Source organism: Benincasa hispida, chromosome 2, assembly GCF_009727055.1.
Source record: "Benincasa hispida cultivar B227 chromosome 2, ASM972705v1, whole genome shotgun sequence".
NCBI lineage: Eukaryota > Viridiplantae > Streptophyta > Magnoliopsida > Cucurbitales > Cucurbitaceae > Benincasa > Benincasa hispida.
In genome coordinates, this window is record NC_052350.1 from 22,629,434 (window position 1) to 22,640,906 (window position 11,473).

Genomic DNA, 11,473 nt, shown 5'->3' on the forward strand with positions numbered 1-11,473 from the left:
GCTATCAGTGATAGCAACTGATAGCACTTTTCCTAAATTGAAAGTTATCATGATAGCAAACTGATAGTACACATCTCAAATGCAAAGTTATCACTGATAGGCACTAACTGATAGCCACTGATAGCAACTATCAATGATATTCACTGATAACAGCATCAGTAGCTATCAGTGATAGCAACTGATAGTATATTTATCAAATTGAAAGCTATCATTAATAGCACCAATCAGTGATAGCTTTCAATTTGAGAAAAACATGAAGTAGTGTGCAAAATGGTTGTTGGGTATTGATTTTTTGTCTTTTACCATTTTTATTCGATATATGCAATTATTTTATCCTTGTACTACATATTCTTATTTTGCACTTGAATTCCATTTATGCAACTAACCCTTTAAATAAAGCTTTTACTTTGATCCAACGACATTGCTTAAACAAGCTGGTCGGGTTGCGTACAATATTAGATCATATATTACTTTTTTTTTTCTTGTGAAATGATCAAGGCCAAACTATTCATTTTTTGAAATGAGGATAAGTACAATAATATTTTTTTTCCCTTAAAATTCAAGTTTACTAAAAATAAACATTTCAAAATTTTAAAAGTTAAATTAAAATAAACCTAAAACTTGAATCTTGATAACACATTTTAAATTAAAATGTCTCTCATTATTTGGGTTGGTTTAAAAAGTTTGAATTGGGTCCCATTTACATTCTTGGGATTATCAAATCAAATTCGTCATACATTTTTTATTTACATGATAATAAGCTTGTGTTTTCAATTTGGCGGATCCAAAATTGCAAACTAAATCACTTGGTCTCATTTATATTGATGTATTTTTGCATGTTGTTTTCCTATCTTTTTTTCTTTTGATATTTGACGTACATAATTTTTCGTTACATAGAAATTATATGATAAACGTATTTTTTTCTTTTATGAAGTATAGAAGTTATGTGATGGTAATTATATAATGATTCATTGTTGTTGCATTTATTAAAATGATTTTCAGGTTAACTTTTCACAAGTATGTGTTTTTTAACTTCCTTTTCCAAAATTTATGTTCTTCATCTATTTGATTATATAGCCATACATAAATTAATCTATTATGTTTTTTATTTACTTAAATCTCTTTTTTGTCTTTCTTAAGTAAATTTTGAAACTAAAATTGAATTAGAAGGGTTGTTAGAATGCTAATTATTACTAATTTTGATTATATCTTAAAAAGGTATCAAAATACCACAAAGAAAAACAAAGTTTAAAGGAGAGAAAATATATTAGAATGTTACATAAATTTTAAAGAAAACTGTTGACAGAGTAGCTAACAAAAATTCTCAACAATGATCCAATTTTATATGGAGAAAGAGAAATTAGACACGAAATTTTAAAAGGTAGATATCAAAATTATATAAAAAGTAAAATTATATGTTGGTGTCTACATCCTGTTTATATGATTAAAAATAATTTATTTTACCTACTTCAAAAACATATGATAATAAAAACTCAGTTTAAATAATACTTATTTATTATATAGAATTAAATACAAATTAATTTGAAACTTCAAATTAAAACTTTATTGTGGCAATATTTAAATTGGAGTCATTCCCTTTCATTTGTAACAACAAAAAGAAAATAAGTTTATGTGATAACAATGGAAGAAGTGAAGAACAAATTCATCACATTAAAACACCATATCAATGGGTTTCCAGTTGAGTCAGATTTGGAGCTTCATTCCCAAGTTGTTCATCTCTTTGCTAAGCCTGCCTCAGCTGAAATTGTTCTTAAGAATCTCTTTGTTTCCATTGATCCATATCAAGATCAATTGTATGAAGACTCCTCATTCTTCACATAACATTTTATTTTCTATTCAATTTACCATTTCTGGATAGGTAACGATATGTTTGAGAGTGACTTTAAAATAGTTCTAATCACTTCGATATATACAAGTGATTTTAATAATTTCAAAATCACTCCCAAATATATATTAATTATAATTAATGTAATCATATATATAAGTCACCCAATAAATTTAGGACTTGTTTGGTAGAAAGTTCGGATTATGTTTTATATTTTCAAATTTATTAAATTTTGCAAATATGTGTTTGACAAACAACTTAGATTCTATTTCTAAAAACTATTTTTGAATTCTGTTATCCAAACAATGCAAAATAATGATAACAAAATTTTTATGTTTTGATTGTATCTAAATTTTGAATTTTAAATTTTAATATGCAAAATTATTAAACGAAGATAAAAAAAAAAAAGTTAGAAACACTACATATCATGTATGAACTCAATTAATTTGTTTTAAAATATATACTACGTATTATATAAGGGGATTCTAAGAAATACAAAAATAAAGAAAAATATTTATACAAAATAGTAAAATTTTAATCTTCTTTGATAGAGACTAATTAAGACTGATAGAAGTCTATTAATGTTATAATAGAAACTGATAGAAGTCTATCATTGATAGACGTGGTAGAAGGCTATAAGTGTATCAATGTTTGTTTTCCTATTTTTTAAATAGTTTGACATTTTATCTATATGTGAAAATTTCCCATTATATGATGTATTATAAATTATATAATATTACAAAATAATCATATTCATAAATAAATTTACAATAATTTATCATCAATTAAATATTAGTGTGTCGAACTATAACTAATTTTATGACTTATATATATATATATAGTAATAAAGACATTTTAAACAACAGTTTAAATTAGAATTTAATTTTTGAATTTCCTATCCAAAATATATATTTGAAGACATGAAATATAATTATATTTTCATTAAATTTGTTGTTTTCAAATTCTCTATCAAACCGGTCTTTAAATTTTATAGGTTTAATACGGTAAATAAATGTTTGTTGTATATGAGGCTTTTGGTTTTGTTTGAAACAGCCTATAACCGCTCATGGAGTGGCAGAAGTTGTGGCTTCGGATGATCCTAGGTTTGAGAAGGGGGACTTGGTTGAAGGAGCTATACACTGTGCTCTATATAGTGTCGTAAAACCTGGACCCGCCAGCCCTCTAAACAAGTTGAACCCCTTGGGATTTTCTTTGACATATCATCTCGGAATTCTAGGTAACTTCGACCTAAAATGTTTAACCGTGATTTGGTTTTTAAAAATTAAGTTTATAAATATTATTACTTCCATTCCTAACCTTTTGTGTTTTGTTATCCATTTTAGTTAATGGATTGGTTTTCTGTTTTAATTTTTAGTTTTTCAAAAACAAGTTTCTTTGCTAAGTCAATCAATTTTTTATGTTTAGGATTTCACAAATATTCTCAAAATTAATATGAAGAAAAGTTGGAAATGAAAATTTTTGGTTTTTAATTTTTAGTTTTTAAAAATTAAATTCACCAATTGTTGCTTGTTTTTTCCTGACCTGTTTACCACAATCTTTTATCTTTCTTAATTATTAAAAACTTGAATTATTAGGTCGATTCCAAAAAAGTAAAACTATTTTTTTTTAGCTTGGTTTTTTAGAACACTATTAAAAGTATTTAATATAACAAAATAAAGAAATCAATAACGCCCATTGTTTTATCACATATATTATTTTATGGTTATGAATATTAAATATCTGAAATTTAAATGTTTGTGAATGAATACGTAGGATAATTAACGTCTGAAACTTAAATATTTGCGTTTGATTTACTAATTTTATATATAGAAACCAAAATTAAATCATCGTGAGTTGACCTAGTAGTAAATAGAAAGTATGACCTTAATAAAGGATTAAGAGGTCATGGGTATACCCAAATGTTGTAAGATCAGGTGGGCATTGTCTCGTGAAATTAGTTGATGTACTATAAAGTATTAGAAAAACTCATGTCAGGAGGGACTTAAAGTTCCCTAGATAATAATATCTTGGATTTCAAATTTATATCTATTTAAAATTCAATGTCAAAATCTGTGAAACAAATAGACCCTAAGTAAAAGCTAGCATAGTGTGTTTCTAAATTTAATTTTTTAAAAACTAAAAAGCAAAAATTACCACGCGATAATGATCGAACGAAATTTAAGAAAATAGAATATTATCAAACGAAACCATAATTAAAGGTCACGAAATTCCTCTTGGAAATGTTTTTGAAGAAACATGATGCAAAAAGAGAATAATCCAAATTAAAATTAGAACTGTTCTCTCTTTGATTTGTGTTTTGTTTTTATGTCTGTGTTGTTTCAGGTTTCACTGGCCTCACTGCTTACGTTGTTCTGTTTGAAGTAGCAAAGGTTAAGAAAGGGGATAAAGTATTTGTGTCTTCAGCTTCTGGGGCTGTTGGAAATTTAGTTGGACAATTTGCAAAGCTACGTGGTTGTTATGTTGTTGGGACTGCTGGTTCCAATGAGAAGGTCTAACCTTTCAAACTAATTAATTAATCTTTTAGTCCCTAATTTTTTTTTAGTTTAGTTTCTATTTAGCGTTAATTAATTTCAAGATGCATGTTATACTTTTGTCTTTTAAGTTTTGAGTTTAAATTTTATTCGATCTCAAAATTTCAAATATTTTACACATTCACACTTGAATTTTCACACATGTTCCTCTTTTGTCTTTGGTGTTAACTTACAAATTTATGATGTAAATTTTTTGTTAGTTATTTTTAATGGTGACAGAAAGTTAACATTACAAAACCCTAGAACATTGGATCTAAGAATCATGTTTAACAATTAGACCCAAAGAACTTAATCCCAACAACTCCAAAATCAACATGATCTCAACCACCCTAGGATATACTAGATAACATATTACTTAGATGATCTAATAAATCAAGGATTAGATAAAGTTTTAAACTCCTATCGATCCTTGAATTTCAAAGTACTCCGCAAGCAAGATAGACCAATCTTAACTTGAATGATTAAAATATTCATGAATTCTATCAAAAGAAACACATAAGAAATAAAGTTTAAACTTTTGAGGTTTAAAGTCCAAAATTCTACATTTCAAAATTTCCCACCATAACAATACATATTACATTTCTTTTTATAGCCTCAAAATTAGACCCTACATATTCTATGATGTATTTCAAAGGTTACAACTCTCATACTAAACCATAATAAACCATTTTGTAAGAGTACCCTAAAGAGCCCATGAGAAGTCTTCAAATTGAATATACATTTAATAAACTCCATAAATCCAAGAATTCTTGTTGTTAACCAACCAACAATAATTTTGAAATCGTCCTTGAGTTATGAAGTTATACTTGAAGTTTTTGTTCCATAAATGAAATTTGACTCTTCTTAAATTCTACTGAACTTCACTTAATGCAATCTTCTTTTCATTGTAAATTGGACAGCATATCATGTTTATTCTTGGCGTCTTTCTTGAACTTTCATATGGCATGGTCAAAATGCCTGGTTTGTATTAGTCAATGAAAGCCAATTTCATTAATTCTTCTAAATCAGTTGATAGAAATTAACACTAATTAAGAACTCAAGTGAATACTTAGTGAAAAATCAAGGATAAAAGTGTTAGTCTTGAACTTAGATACCAAATAAAAATAAAACTCAAACCTTTAAAGGTGGTGAAAATATAACATTTTGAAACCTAAGACAGAAACGGATCAAGTGAAAATTAAACACAAAACTCAAAGATAAAACTTTAATATTTTAAAATTTATAGTCCATATAAAAATTAACTATAAATTGAAAAACTAGAGACAAAAAGGATATTTTTCTATTTTCACTATTACTCCAATCAAATCTTGAATAATAACTTCAGAAAACGATCCTAATACTTCCATTTATGTCTAACAATGGTAAATAACTTTAGTTAACTCTACATGCTAATTATAGGCCAACTTATTAGCATATATAATAATAGTATTGTAAAAGGGATTGTGACCGAATAGAGTAAAATCGTAACTAAAATTGATTGAGAATAATAATGATGACGAATAAGAATAGAGAGAATAACACAATGATTTTACGGTCGATAACTCTTAAAGAAATTAGGATAAAAATCACAGACAATGATGGAAGAATTCTTAAAGGAAAAGCATACTTAATTATATGAAGAAACTTTTTCTATTTTATCTCACAACTATTCTTAGAGGAAGAGCATACTTAATTATATGAAGAAACTTTTTCTATTTTATCTCACAACTAACACTTGATTTGGGATAGATAGCCAACAACGGATACCCACCTATTTATAGACCACATAACTTTGGTCGTCAAGCAAATCCAATGAGTCCAAATAGTCCTTAAATCAATGTGAAGAATCTAAAGATAACAATTTGGCCTTGGAATACAAAGTGAAAGATTTAATGGCTATAAAGATTGATCTTAGACAAAGTGTACGATCTAATGACCATAAATGACCAAAGAAACTTCTTGAATATCTTGAAAGATACTATTATTTAACAAGTAGAATATAATATTTGAAAGTTTAGACAACAAAAACTTGATTTTACTAGCTAGTTGGGTTGATTGTAGTCCATCTATTCCATTACTCATGATCAACTAATTAATTACCCAAATAATGTGACAAATGTCATGTAGCATTGCTAAAAGAGAAGCTGGGATTTGATGAAGCATTCAACTACAACCATCAAAAGGACTTGAAATCAACTTTAGCCAAGTGAGAAATATAATCTCACATACAGCTTGCATTCATTTCAAGATTGCGCAAAATACACACAATTTCTCAAACTTATACGATTGTTACATATAATTACAACTATCATCATATTTTAGAAGTGGTTTTGCAAATTATTCGTAAAAATAAAAGATTGATTTTTTTTTAAAAAAAAATTGGAATGTAGTTATTTCCCCAATGGAATTGATATTTACTTCGACAATGTGGGCAGCGAGATGGTAGGCGCAGCCCATTGCAAACATGAACCCATTTGGAAAAGTGGCAGTGTGCGGTGCTATTTCAGAGTACACAAAGGCAACAACAGGAGGAGGAGGCCCCATGATCATGGTGGACATATTGTATAAAAGAATCACAATCCAAGGCTTTTTAATCACTGACTATTTGAATGCTTTGCCGGAGTTCATATCCAACACCGTCACCCACCTTCGCTCCGGCGACATCGAGGTGCTCGAAGATATATCAGTGGGTGTGGAGAGTATTCCTTCTGCTTTCGTCGGGCTCTTCCAAGGCAAGAACATTGGCAAGAAGATTGTTAAACTTGCTTAGTTTTTCTTTTTTATATGGAATAATTTGAATAAATTGTTTGGCTTGTGCTTTTGCTTTTGGGTTGGACTTAATAAATTTGAAGTTGAGAAGCTTAAGTTTGTGCAACTCATCGTGTTTGAACGGGTTAAAAAGAAAAGCCTCGGAGTATTTATCCTCTATGAGCTCCTTGGACAGTTTTTTTTTTTTTTTTTCCTTCTCTCTCTCTCTCTTCTTCTTTTTATTGCATTATTTGTGTTTTTTGCTAAATCAAAGCCAAACTGGGAGTTTGTTACAATTTTATTTTAAATATTGGGGGTGTTCGTGGATGGAGTTGAGTTGGGTTCAAACACTTTTTGATCAACTCAATCCAACCCAATTGTTTGAATTGTAAATTTATTCAATCCAAATAATCTTTATTACATAATAAACTCAACCCAACCATAAAACACATGGGTTTGGTTGGTTTTGGTTACTCCAGTTATTTATTTAAAATCTTATACTATAAATAAGTAAAATTTTAATATGTAAAAATTTTATTTTATTCTTTTCATATATTAAATTAAGATTAAGAATTCAATCTCAATTTATATTATTAAAATTTTCTCTCTAAAGTGCTTAAAATTATTATTGGAATTTGTTAGAGAATAAATTATCCAAAATAATTATGAAATTAAATAAAATTTAAAATAAATATAAGTATATATAATTGTATCATATGTAAAAAAAAATAAACTTTTTACAATTAACCATAAGTTCGAGTTGGTTTGGGTTGGGTTGTATTGTTTTAGGTGAATCCACGAACCAAATCAATCCATAAAATTTTTATTTATTTCAACCCAACTCAATCCAAATGAGTTTACGGATTAGTTCAAATTAGATTGATTGAATTTTTTCAGGTCATCAGATTTTTTGAACACTCCTAATTTTAACAATTAATTGTCGTTATTATTATCATTGATTATTTGTTTGTCCAAGGTTTTGTATTTTTTAAGTTGACTATTTTTTCGGTTGATTGATGAGTTGTTTCTCTTTTCTCTCTCTTAATGTTTTTTTATCTTTTACAAAATAAAATAAAATAAAAAGTTGCTATTTTTTTGGGGATTTTCAAAAATAAAAAATAAAGGAAAATATTTACATAAATAGCAAAATTTAATTATAGTTGTGATAGACATTACTATTGTCTATCATAGATAGTTGCTGATAGGTCTATCAACGTCTATCAATTATAAGAAGTGATACAAGTCTATCACTGATAGACGCTAATAGCAATCTAATATTAATAGAGACTGATAACAGTCTATCGGTATCTATCACTCAAGTCAAATATTGATAGAGGCTGATAGCAGGATATTAGTGTCTATTAAGGATAAAAACTAATAGAAGTCTATCATTGATACTATTAGTGAATAATAGAAACTGATATAAGTTTATCATTAATAGAAGTTGATAGAAGTCTATCAATATCTATCAGTATTTCTTTTATTATTTCTGTAAATAATTTGACATTTTTCCTATCAATAAAAATTTCTCCCCTTTTTCCTTTCCGATGGAAATCTTATTCTTCATGAAACATTGTTACTTCTTTCTCTCAAAGAAGTAAGCAAGTTATGATTTTTTATTTTTTTATTCATGGAAATCATATCTCAATCAAGGTGTTATCATGGTCTTAAAGCCAGTGATAAGGGGATGCTAATGAAAGAGCAAACACTATCTAGTATATTTTAAATTCAAGAAGGTCTTTCTTTTTTTACTTTTGACTTTAAGGATCTCATACCTAGAAATAGAGAGACGTATCTCTATATATGTAAGTGAACTTAAAGAAAGTTAGATAAACTTACGATTAAAGAAAAATGGACGAATATTAAGAGAGTGAAAAAGTTCTCTCAAAAGTGTCCGTATATGTTTATACTTCTTCAACCAAGGCTTCTTTCTTGCTAAAGTGACTCCCTTTTTTTATGTGCCAACTTCAAGGTAGTATTGAAGAAGCTAGCCTAACTTTTTATGGTAGAGCTTTTGAAGAACGAGTACGGTCTAGGACTATGTGAAGCTTATTGTAAACTAAACATGGTCCACATGCATGAAGTTGTATCTTCAAAACAAAGACTTGTGGGATATATGTTGTAGAAGTAACTAAAGTCAAGTCACCTAGAGATGCTACTACTTCGAAGAAATTAAAGTAATCAAAATTATAGTTGATGAAGAAATATTGGAGTACATTAGCATAATGGAGATTTCTAAAGTAGTATATGACACTTTTACCTCTTTATCAAAGAAAAATCATGTGAGTTTGTAATTTCTAAAGAACGATTTATTGTTTATATTTTTCAAAGGGAGATATCTATTAATAAATACTTAACCAACATAAAAACTCTATGTATTGAAATCTTTATTAGATTCTACCACTGCTATTTCAGAATATTATTATTCATGGTCTTAAACTAGAATAAAGGTTTATCGTTTCCATTCAAAGTTTGGAAATCCAACCTTCTTTTATTAACCCATGAAGTATAACTAAGCATTGAAAAATCAAATGTCCAAAGTCATATTAAAACACAAAAATAAAGAATCTTCCTATATTGGAAAAAAAAATACTCCTAAGTGGCTAAGTGTTGTAAAATTGGGGGGCACAACAGAACATCGATATGGACAAAATATAATATAATAATAAATAAATAAAATTATAATATATAATATAAATAAATAACAAAATAATATAAAATAAATTAAATAAATATTAAAATAAATTAAACATAATACATAAATAAATAAAATAAAAGATATTAGCAAAATATAAAATAAGAGATTTCTCTAAATTCTCCACTTTCTCCAATTTTCATGGAATTTGCCCAATATGTGTGTGTCTTCCAAAACCCACCAAATACCACTATTTATAGGCAATTTGGTAAGTAGGAGGTGGATTACATGGACACTAATAATTTGTAATGTTAAGACACATGGACAACACTTTGGGAAATTGTGGCATGACACATGGTTAATGAACACTAAGTATGAGCATCTAATAATTTGTAATGTTAAGACACATGGACAACACTTTGGGAAATTGTGGCATGACACATGGTTAATGAACACTAAGTATGAGCATCTAATGAGCATCTATTGTCATAATATTTATATACTCTCCCTTAGATGCCTATTATATATATAAAATATGTCTCGTTAAAACATTACTTGGAAAAACCCAATGAGAAAAAAATTATAGTGAAGGAAAAATAGTACATATTTCATATAATTTATATTCCTAAAACAGTATCTTTACACCCCTTCATGAAAACATCACTTGAGAACTCTGACCGCATTTTGTGCACCAATTTTTCAAAGATTGTAGTAGGTAATGTCTTTGTAAGTAAGTCTGTCAGGTTATCTTTCGAACAAATTTGTTGTACAGTGATGTCGTCATTTTCTTCAAGATCATGAGTGTAGAAAAGTTTTGGTGAAATATACATTATTCTATTTCCTTTAATATATCCTCCTTTGATTTGGGATATGCATGTTGTGTCGTCTTCGTATAATATGGTTGAATGAATTTTACTAGAAGACAAACCACATGTTCCACGAATGTGCTGAGTCATTAATCTTAGCCATATACATTCTCGACTAGCCTTGTGAATTGCAAGAATTTCAGTATGATTTGAGGAAGTAGCCGTTATGGTATGTTTTACTGACCGCCACGATACAACAGTTCCTCCATATGCGAATAGATAACCTGTTTGAGATCTAGCTTTGTGTGGATCAAATAAATTTCCAGAATCCGTATAACCAACTAGACAAAATTTGATTTATTTGAATAAAATAAATTAATATCAATCATTCCTCGAAGATAACGAAGTATATGCTTAATTTTGTTTCAATGTATTTTTATTGGAAAATAACTATATCTTGCTAATAAATTTACTGAAAATGCGATATATGGTCATGTATTATTAGTAAGATACATAACTGCACCAATTGCACTAAGATATGGTACTTCATGACCGAGAACTTCTTTTTTATCATTTTGAGATCGAAATATATCTTTCTTCACATCTAGTGAACGAAGTTCCATTGGAATGTTGAATGGATGTGCTTTGTCCATATAAAATCTTTCAAAAATTTTCCTATATAATTTGACTAATGAACAAATATCTCATCTGCTAAATGCTTAATTTGTAAATCAAGACAAAATTTTGTTTTAATGTGCTTTGTCCATATAAAATCTTTCAAATTTTTTCTTAAGATATTCTATTGCCTTTGAAGCTCTTTATGAGTCCCAATTATATTTAAGTCATCAATATATACCGTTATAATAGCAAATTTTGACTGTGATTTCTTTATAAAAATATATGGTCA

At 27.8% G+C, this 11,473-nt stretch overlaps 1 pseudogene; it reads left to right on the forward strand.

The window, feature by feature from the left end:
• The first annotated feature begins 1,641 nt into the window (after nt 1-1,641).
• LOC120072009 lies at nt 1,642-7,147 on the forward strand (annotated as a pseudogene).
• Nucleotides 7,148-11,473: the final 4,326 nt, after the last annotated feature.